We start from the raw sequence: 11580 nt of genomic DNA on the forward strand, positions 1-11580 counted from the left end.
GCCAAGTAATTGTTCTGAGAGTGAAATCTGCTAATGCAATGATGGTGAAGGGAACTGCTGAACTCCTCAGTGCCCCTCTCAGCATTGGAGGATTCCTTAGATGAAAAGAAAAAGCAGCAAACGCAAAATTGTTGAATAAAATGTTCTATGGAGACAGAGAAAATGGTATGAGGACATTACTTAAAATAAAGTGAGATGTCTTTATAGAGATGTTTGATTGCTAAATGAAAGCATTGGAGAAATCCAGCCTTCTTCCTCCCTTATTGGCTTTCCTTTGCCAAAGCAAAGTCAGAGCCATTGTTACGCTGTCAAGCTAGATCTATTTATATACTGGGCAAAAGCTCTCCTCTGTACTGCTGTCCTTTCACTCACCCAAAATAAATCTACCTCCTCATGAGGAAGTAGATTAGTTACTATTATGATAGTCTAAAAGTGAAAACCATATATTATGATCTAAACTCTGTTCCTGCATAGACACCAAAACAAATCCAGTGATTTACTGAAGTCACTTTGGAATTGCAAGAGGGTAAATTTGGCTCCATGTCACTTACAGTAATGTCTTCAATGTTGAAAAAGTATAGAAAGTTGGAAGTCTAAAGTAGCATGAAATCAGACTGAGAAGTCTGAATTATGAGCAAGAAGTGTAAGAGCAGAGAAATCTGCATTATGTAATGTACATATGATCTGGGGCTTCATTTTTCCAGATTGCACAGGAAATAATCATGAAAATATAATAATGCAAGATTATGCTTGATTTTCTTCACAATGACATTTTCTAAAGTCCCAAGTCAGGACCAGTACAAAAAATTACTGCCACTTATATACATTTATAAGATATCCTTCTTCTCAAAAAAGTTCTAATCCTGAACAATTACAGCAAATCCCATGATATCAGAAGTAGAAAAAGTTAAGAAGTTTGTATTGATATCCAGCTAGGATGTTTGGGGGTTTTTTAGTTTTCAGGAAGTTTTTTGGGGAAGGTAAGTGACCTAGTCCTATTCTGCAGTCATTGGGGTGTGATACACATTGGAGCCATTGGGCATCTTTTGATCAATTTTGACAGATTTTGTTTTAAGCTCTTAATAAAGTCTATTAGTGGTTGTCCTTGTGACTCACACGGGGAAAAAAAAGCCATGAGTTTAACTACTAAATCAATGAGTTTAACTACTAAATCCCCCTCATATCAATGATTACCCCCCGCTTCCATTTTGCTTACTTTCGTTTTTGGAGCTGCATTGAAGAAAGAAGAGCTGGGGAATAAGAAGGGTGCCTTGCTACTGTGGCACCATCCCCTCTTTCCTGGAGGGGAGGCAATTTGCAAATAGGCCTTTGACATGTGAAGGGGGAAAATGACATTTCCCTACTAGCTCTGCCTAAACTAATTGGAAAATGTAGGGAGAGAGTTTTAGAGGAAACTCTCAGAAAATAATAAAGCTGAAGAGCAAATGAGAATTTGTGAGGGGGCCCTAGAAGTAATGCAGAGATCTGGAAAACAAACATGCTTTATGTATTCCTGTGTTCCCTTTTGTATATTTAGAAATAGGGCTAGAAGGAACTACTGTAACAAACTAGCCTGACCTCCCTGTGCAACAGAGACTGCAAGTCCCGCCTGAAATAATTCCTGTTTGAGTTAGAGCTTTTTTCTCCTAAGGGGAGAAGCAGGAGGAGGACTCCACAACAAAATCCTTGGACTATTTCAGCTTCCCTGTGAGGCACTGGATCCCACAGAGCAGTCTTCACCAGCTCTTGTTATGTATCTATAGTAGGTTTCAATACAAACAGGTGACAATCTAGTCCTCTAACCAGCATTAGAGGGATCAGCCTTTGCCTTTTACCGCTACCCAGAGTGGTGTGCCATTAACAAACTCTAATGTGTTAGTTTATTTTTTTTTTAAGCAAGCTGAGCAGTGCTCAGCCCACAGTTTCCACTCTCATTGCAAGCAGACCATTGCTTTAGGACCACTGTGGTCTGAACTACTTTCAAAGCCTTTAACCCAGTTCTAATTTTGCTGTGAGTGTGTCTTTAAAAAGAAAAATTGTTATGGTGACAGCTAAAGAAAGCTGAAGTCTCTGGGGCCAGTGTCATGTGTTCACATCAGGAAACTGACCGCTGTTGTTAAAAATTAAATGTTTGACATGGACTAAAGTCACAGAAAAATATGATTCAGTCTTTCAGCAGGCACTGTTTATAAAAGCTTGAAAGAGCTGAAAGCCTAATATGATTTACATCCTGGGGGCCAGTATGCAACTTTAAACATGTTCTTTTTTCAAGTTCATCTTGTCATCCATAGATAAATATAGATTAGGACAAACCAAATAAATGGGTGGGTACCAAAATCCACAAAACAACTAACCATAATGGAAGTGCTTGTCCTCCTATTCAATAGCAAAACCAGCATATACTTGGTTTAAATAACTGGTTGGGGTAAAATGAGTATTACTGGACAGGAACACTTAGCCAGTATGATCCAAACAAGTCAAAAAATAGCCAGAGTACAACCACATAAAATAAAACACTGACCAGATTTAAGTATAATTGGTCACCCTCCCATGTTTTCGGATTCCTATTATTATAGCTTAGGAGGCTCTGTAATGTACCTTTGGAAAAAGTCGAACGGTTTCACTGAGTTTTTAACCTTTGCACTTCAGTAAGATGATCCACTGAGAATGTTACTGTATGAGACTACAAAAAAAATATCAGAGCCCACTTTGTACATAGAGGTGCAGCAGACACTTCCATGACTGTTCATAGCCACCAGTGCCTCCAACCCTGTTTACTTAACATATCCACATTATGAAGGCAACACGAGAGCAATGCTAACTTTACATGTTCCACCATAACAAGGTACCCTATTTTCAGCCTAAAAGTGGCATTTAAATAAATATTTGTGCTATGTCACTGGGAAATAAAGGTCAGACAGCATCCCACTGTTTCCAGGACGAGAAAATCCAGTGATTGGACCATGAGTCCCCAAGAACACTTGCTCAGGGCAGCGAGGAGGATTATTTAGCCATGTTACAAAATACAGCAGGCTAAATGGGTGCTCTATATATGGGAACAAATTCAGCAGTATTTCCTCTACTTTATTTTTTTTTTTAGTTATCCTTTTGTAACCCCTTCAGCCTGTGCTGTTCGGAGTATCTCCAAAGACACACCTGAATTCCACCCACAGAATTTATTCTTACCCAAGTACCAAACCCTGGCAGCTCCACTCCTACCAGGAAGGTCTGGCTCTCCTGCAGCCCTAGGAACATGAGGAGAACGTCATATCCAGCCACACAGTGCCCACTAGGTTAGCTCTCACAAGCATTCTTCATGATTTAACAAACAGGACATGTGGGTCACTGCTGACATTTCCTATCACAATATTTACAAAATGGGTATATGCATATATAGAGAGAAAAGCCTCACAAAACTTGGCAAAGATCAGAACCTTTCAGAACTACGAAGCACAAGACATGGCAGGAAGCATTTGAAGCTATCATAGAACTGCACTAATGTGTACACAGTCAGTAATTTGTTCATGAGCCCACTGCTGTTTTGAAGGGGGAGAGAAAATCATGTTTGACCCCTTCCATTGTTTTTCTCTGGTTCTTAGCCTCTGCCTTCCTTCTTTTTCTTTTCACAGATTGTAAGATCCTCTAGGAAGGATTCTCTCTTCTCTAGTGTTTAGAAAGGGCCTAAACAAATCACAGCCACTAAATAAGAATGTATTAAATGGCATCCCAATTTCGAGTCACAAGGGACTGGAAAGTGCAATTCAAACAGCTGCTTTTTTCATTTATGCATCTCCAAAGGTCAACCATGAGCTTGAATGTATAATACATAATCTGCCTCTGCTCATCAAAGGAGAGTTCCAATCTTCAGCTATTTTAGGGAGGAGAGAAACCAGTCTGCACCTAAGTAAGATGCCCTGTGGGAAGTAAAACTGGTGTCAGAAGCAATGTGGGTGATGGTCGGTTCTTTATCTAATCTTTATAATTGAATCACTCAATGCTCAGGTTTTAAATTTTCAAGCAACAAGCAATATATAATCTTTGACTTCAGGAAAGCAGACTTCAAAGGAACATAGTTTCCTTAGACAAGTGACTGCAATTTTGTGATGCACAGAATCTCAACATTAAACATAAAAGCCATGATAATTCTAAGTCAATATATAATGCCTCTTTGTTTTGCATTTTCTTTTAAATAATGAGCTTGTAAATCATTAATAATTAGGTGAAGACATTTAGAACATTTGCATGAAATATTTACACTTATAACAAATTTAAAACACGTTATCACCTGAGGTGGCAGGAACTGTTTACTAGTAGAGCATAAACATATTGCTACTGAACCCAAAGTTAACACAGTATATTTGATTCTGGTTGTAAAATTCTAGTTCCCATTGAACCAGATGGGAATTTCAAAGTGAAAGAATTCATGCTGCATCTGAAAGAGGAATGTAGTATATTCTCTATAAAGAATGAATTGTAAGTAATTCACAGCTATTTTAATGTGGCATGAACAATTTACAGAAAAATGTAGTCCTGGAAAATGTATAATTAAGAATACAAATGGGCAGATCAGTAGTGTGGCAAAACATATTTTGTGTAATGCAGTACTGATACATAGGGATATTTAATTAAAAACCATGTAACCCTTTAAAAAAATACCCTGACTCATATAAGTTGTTTATCTGGAATTTATCTGCAAAGAGATTTGAGTGGGTGAAGGCAGGTTGACAATGTGAAAGATTATATATCCTGTTAGCAAACCAACAAATCTCTGAAATCTGGTCCCAGGCAGAACTTCTAATTACCACATTCCAGATATTTTCTTTCATCAAGTGAAGGCTTGGGTACCACAGACACTGCCACCCTTCCTAAACAACATTTTTATTCTCTCCACATTATCCATCTCAGAAAGGACAAGAGGAGTATCTAATGCAGAGTTTCCATTCTCTCTAATAAGGAAAGCAAGGTACAATAGTTAAGAGTAGTTCAAGAAGATGGTCAAAGACTATTTCCTACTACCATAGCTGTATCTGCTGAGGGATAAAGGAAGACATCTTATTTATTGGCACAGGGTGACAAATTTCTGAGCCAGTAACATCTAACAGTGCCATTGTTTCTCCATAGTTTGATAGCTTGCTTACCTGTTGCAGTTTCAGCTGCCTGACAACTAGTTTGATATCCAAAAAGATTTTTTATATCTCTTTAGCAGCTTAGTGAACAAACTGTGGCAATTAAAAAGACCAGCTTTCATCATTGCTCTAGACATTGTACAATGTGACATTATCTGGAGTTGGGTTTGCCTTGAAGGTCACAGCCTGTTTATACATTTGCAGAACTGTCAGATCTACTGGTCAGACCCAAACCCAAAGTTTAAGAATAGAGATTGACTTCACCATATTTTTAATCAAGAGGCAGGTTTGATTGGTAAAATGATGCATAAGTGTGCTTTCTTGTGATTAATAATTGAGAAAATTATAGCAAGCATTCTGAGACAGCAATGTCACACCAGTTGTGATTGTCAAGGGCTAAACAGATGTAACAAGAGTTTAAAAAAAAAAGTTATTAAAGGCTATATACAGTCAGATAACTCAAGAAGCGTCAAAGAAAGATTTAGAGGAAAGAACAAATCAGGGCAATTTACCCATTGAAGAAATCTCAAACATACAGGGTACTGATTCCATTTTCAGCCAAAGCTTCCCTAAGGTCATAGTGCCCATAAAAATACCAACAAATTCCATTTGAGCTCTCTCCATGTTATGTATATTTTCTTTTCTGCAGTAAAGAGCACATTTTGTCTGCTAAGGGAAGACCCTTGTATTTTGCAAAGTCAAGGGACCTCAGACATACAGAGTGATAGCACATACTCTTGTTTAGCTAGACTATCCTGTCAGACAGTTGGCCACGAACAAATAACATGTAAGCAGTTTGCTCTGCATGTGAAAGTACTGTCATACCCCAAATCAGAAACCTGCAAGTACAGAAGAATATGGAGAAGTCTAATAGATTTCTTTAAGATGCCAGAGGACATTTTGGACGTATGAACTCAGCTCTTGAAAAACACCGTATTGGGTCCCTGAAGGAGAAATTACCTCTCCTGAATGCATCAGGCTGAAAAAGGAAACTTGTTATAGATCTGGTCAGTTTGGGGAGGAAATGGTAGGAATCTGACTGAGGATTGTACCTTAAGTGCTGACTTGAGAGTCCAAGCAGAGAGTTTGTTGAGCATTCTACACAGAGAAGAATCTGACTTCCAGCACATAAACTGACATGCTAACAAATCCATAATAAAAAACAACATGAAAGCTGCTACATAAATAATTCAATCATATTGCCTGAGTTTAAACTAAGTCCTACTATTCCATAAACATGAGAGTTAGACTCTTAAAAGAAAATTGTTTTCCTAATCTTCTTTGTTAAAACAAACATGGAAACAACATTTACTCTATTTAAAAACTATTTCTTATCAAAGACTTCCAATTAGCCCCATACAGAACTTTTTTTCTAATTCTGATATACTTCAGTGTGAACTTTCACCAGGGACCTAGAATCATTGTGTTTGTTACCTGATACTGTTCAGTGTAAGGTCTTACCCAAAGCTCCTACCACTAAACTCAAGAACAAACATATGATCAACAACAAAAATTGGAGCTAGGTCTTTGGGCTTTGCTTGCTTTTTTGATCTTCAGCCATCATTTCTTCATATTAATATGATCTTGACTACTAACCACAGGACATTAATTTCTTAACTCAGCTGCTATTTTCAGCTCTCGTATAAGTTTTAAAGAATATATTTAAAACCTACTTAAAAAAAAAAAACAACAAAAAATTTCAGAGATTGAGAATCTTTCATTAATGCAAATCTGCTTTTTATAAATAACACACATTTAAAAGGCCTTGTTTTTCTTCTCTCCATCATGCATGTGACTAACTCTGCCATCAGCAAAGCTGGTATGTCCAAGACTAACAATGAAGCACTAGAAAGACTGGATAGTACCATTGCGAGGTGAGACTCACAAAGTGGGGTCAGAAATATCTCCTGGCAATGGGGTGTTCTAAGGTTATTGGCAGGAAATAGGTATTCACAACTGCTAAATTATTTTTAAATTTAATGTGCTACACAGAGTGGGCTATTGCCCAAATTCTTCTCTCAGCAACACAAATGTAATTCTGAAGTGACTCCATTGACCTGAGCACTGAAGTAGAAATGTGAATCTATTTCTATCTTAAATATTTTGCAGCCTGTCACATTAATTCTGTGATCCTACAAGTAAACAGGGTCAAGACATACCAATACACAAATGTGAGATTGTCAAAGAACCCCAGAATGGGTGAAGGAAGAGGTGTTGGTGCCTGCATAGCCATCACTTTCCAGGCATATCTCTTTAGGGGCTTTCAGTGTGATGCCTACTTGGGCCCAAACATTGTCCTTACCTCAGCTATAGGGCAAGAAACCCCAAGAGACATTTCTAGTCATGGAAGGCTAAAGCATGTGAATTCTTCCACTCATCCCTTTTGATGTCCCTTAAGTCTTCCTCAGGTTATACCTCCGATGACTGCTCTCCTCCTCCCTCATACTCAACTGGGTAAGCTGCTCCTAAAAACAAGCCCTATTTCTTTTCCATCAGGATGAGGTTTCTCACCAAAAATCTGTGTTCTGAGTTACTTAAACCAGCAAAGGTCCTCTGGATTGAAATGTTGTAAGAAACGAATGCACCAGGTTTAAGATCAAGTGACCACAGGGAGGCAGGAACTGTTGCATCCCAAATGGAATGTCTGTCCTGGCTGGGCACTGGGGTCTTTGTGGCAAGGGAGGGAAGCAGGTCTTTGCAGGGAGATCGCTAAGACTCATTTTCAGAAAATTTAATCAACTTCAGAGCTGGTTTGCTCTCAGAAGGCTTGCTTCTATCCAAACAGTTTGCTTGGTTCTAGCCTTTGTAAAAGCAACTCTGACCAGTGATCCCCTCAAAATATATTTAAATAGTTTGGATGGACAGTTTAAAACATGGGGGAAAATCCTGATTGGATCTGTGGCGAAGATGAACTGAATTTATGCTTTATGTGATGTTAGGTGGCAGTGTGCTGCTATGCTAAAGATCTGATATGCTTTCCAGTGCTCTAGGAACATTTGGGATAGTAACCCTGGAGCTTCAGTCAGATTGCAAATTTCAGTTCTACTGACCTACATTACTGCTGCAGTCCTAATGCCTGCAGTAGCCTTTGTTTCTTGTCCCAAGCTTCCATTTTTCTGAGCAGACAACCTGAGAGGCTTCATTACAGGACAGTGATTTGAAAGTACATCATTAAGTATATAAAGCACTTCACAATGCTTATAATTAAATGACAATATATGTCAGATGCTATCAGTCAATAAAAATACTTAAAAGATACAAAAGAAGAAAAAGTTAGAAAATTTTCTTAAATTGTTAATATGATTTGTTCAATTTAATAGCACAATTTGAAAAAAAAAAAAAAACAACCAAAAAAACCAAACCAACCAAACCCATCTATTTTGGTCCTTATCTATTAAGTAAGCCACTGCAAAATACCAAAACACACTAATAGTAAAGCATACAATCAATCAATAGTGAGATCTAGTCTTTTTACAAATGACAAATGCTTCACTTCTTCACACTAAGTTTAAAACACCCATATGAAGTGACTTAAATTTTGCCCAGTAGCTGCCTCATAACAGTGCTCCAATATTTTAATTATCTCTGGCTCTGTGCATATACGTGACGATAGGATCAAGCCTTATAAGATGAGTTCTCCTTTATTTCCACTTTCCAAAAGTCACTAAACTCTGAATGAACTAAGACACTGGGATCAATTCTGCTGTGCTCTAATTTTAACATCTGAAAATAGCAATAATCAATACTGCTGAACAATCCCTGATTTTAAATTAAAAATCAAATAAAATCCACATGAATCTTCTATCACCAAATAGTCCCTTAGATGAGAGAAAGACATACAAATGGATTTTTTAAGCTTGGCAGATTATAAGTAGATGTAGGTACAGAAAAAAACTTTTTGATGCTGTTTTCAACACAAACTTTCCAATAATTACCAACCATAAGCAGTATACAGCAACATAGTTTTATTATTATGTCTTCAGTATATCTGATAATCTGGCCCTCAGGTTTCTCTATTTTATACTTGCATGAACGGTAATGAACCTTCTACTTATGGTAACAAATAAAATCAAATTATTAGATTTGCATATTTGTTTTACTAATAGAATATTTGTGAGCAGTTGCAAGTTCCTTTCATTAGACAGATAAAGAGATGTATTAAAAAATATTTAAAGCTTGATAGAATTAGGTACTTAATTTTAAAAAGTGAATTTCACTGGAAACACTAATTTTTTTTCCCCACAGAATACTGACCAAAATGATTTTATTTTTTTTAACATCTTGGGTTCTTATGGAGAAACAAATACCACCTCCTTATGTTTTTGAGCAACTTCGAACTTTTATGAAAAATAGATAAAAATTAAGGAAAACACTGTTTACATGAAAAAAACCCACCACAGATAAAAGCAACTCATTTCTCTAATAAGTATTAGGTTCCCAAAAAGGATTTTCAATTGGAATGTTTCAAAATGGAGAGATGGTTTCTTAAACTATGACTAATCAATACAGCAAAGCAGCCTCTAAGTCTCCTAGCACCAGTTAAAAATTGCTACAGCCACATGACATGAAGTGTTGGTCTGGCATAACCTCACTCTGCCACTTCTGATTTAATCCAAATTTTTTGAAGGGATAATTTGGTACTAGTAAAGCACATACTGGATCAGGTATCATCTGTCTGTACTACTCAGAGTTTATGCCAGACACAGCACAGTGTGTCCTTCTTTAGTCGCTGTAAATGCACAAAGCCAGGACCAGGTCTGTGTAATGTGCTTTGACTAATTCAACAGAAATGTGATCCTGCCAAACCCAGCTCAGATTAGACCTGCGGGGTGATGCAACAGCACCCATGTCTAGTGTCAGTGATTGTGAAAATGGCACCGTCACAAAGCCACCAGAAACTATTTCTCTGCCCTCGCTCACAGAACACTTCTTGAAGCAATGTGCACATATTTGAAATTATGGTTTTGGTTCTAAAAAATATTTTTGGGGACAACTAAGATTGTCTTTCTGTAAACAAGTGCATAGCAGAACCTGACAACGAGCTGTTCTGGATTAACCAAATGGAAAGAATTTTTTTTAAGTGCAAAAAAAGGAATATATCCAAATCAAGGGAATCATTTGTCAAGTCTAGTTGTTTAGGGTGGGTTTTTTCATAACAACAATTTTGTAGTAACAAATCAACAATAGTCACGATTATCTAACAACCAACACCTCAGGCCTTGTTCAAAGACACAACAAGGTGACACAGTGCCAACCCCACCGAGGGTGGTGACTGGGTGTCTGCACTCCCCACAACTCGCTGCCTGCAGAGCCAGCTGCATCAGTCCACCAGCAAACCTCAGGCCTGGCTTTGATACACCGTGTTCTAAATGTCGTGTGGCCAGCAAGCAAAAATTTGGATATGTGATAAAAGATATCTTTGACCCCTCTGAAGCACTTCTCATTGATGCCGTGCTTGCTTTTAAGCTGATGCCTTTGCCAGGCTCTGTAACACACCCTCCTGCAGCAGCCTGTGGCACAGGCAGAGAGCAGTGGGGTTTACCACGTGCATTGCTCTGTGGTGAGAAGGGGTAAACTCTGACCAAAAACTATGTCTTCATTGTTGTGTCTTTTACCCACGAGATGCCCGCTATGTGGGAATGCTGAGGCTGGGAAACTGCAGTATGCAGAAAATTACACGTTAGCTATCTCCATTATAGCAGGCTGTCATCGTTCAGCACAGACCAGCCATTAATCATCCAGCAATCATTCATCCATCCTTTCGGTGAAGCATTAAACTGTGGCCCTTTCTGTCTGTCCCTGGTGATCATCCAGGTGGAAATTAGAAATCCCAGAGTGCTTTTCAAAAAGAACAGGGGCTAACCTGGCTGACCCTCAATAATAAAAGAGAAAACCTGTTTCCATTGTCCACAGCTGTGTGTAAGCTATCGCCAAGTACATAATAGGCACCACATTTACCTACACAGTCACTGCTTCTCCAGCATTTAACTCATTCATCTGTAGAGTGGTTTGGGACACCTTGAGTATGAAATATGCTTTGTGAAATCAAATTCCATTATCCCTTACAGCACGCTGACAAGCATTTTCAACCAAAAATTTCGCACTGCCCCTGTGATTCAATCTTAAAAGAGTCTCCTCCCGGTGTAGCAATTTGCAGCAGTGTTTCACCTTCATGCAGGGGAGTAAGTGCTCAATACGCCATAAAACATATGCTAATAATGGTGGGCAAAAGTCACTTAACATGGACAAATGTTTGTTGTTGGTTTTCCTCTCTTTTTTCAAAAATTGATTTTCTTTGTGGTTAAAATTACGATGCTTGTGTTCTCCAGATTGGATGAAGTCTTGTTCTTTCTTTCAGAGCTTCTGCATGAAAGACCTTTAGGGACTTAGATAATCACCTTCTTAACTAGATTTGATCTGATTTTGAGGTCATTTTCATGCATTAGCTTAAAAG

Source organism: Manacus vitellinus, unplaced genomic scaffold (genome assembly GCF_001715985.3).
Source record: "Manacus vitellinus isolate BGI_N305 unplaced genomic scaffold, ASM171598v3 scaffold_10_pilon, whole genome shotgun sequence".
NCBI classification, from domain to species: Eukaryota; Metazoa; Chordata; class Aves; order Passeriformes; family Pipridae; genus Manacus; species Manacus vitellinus.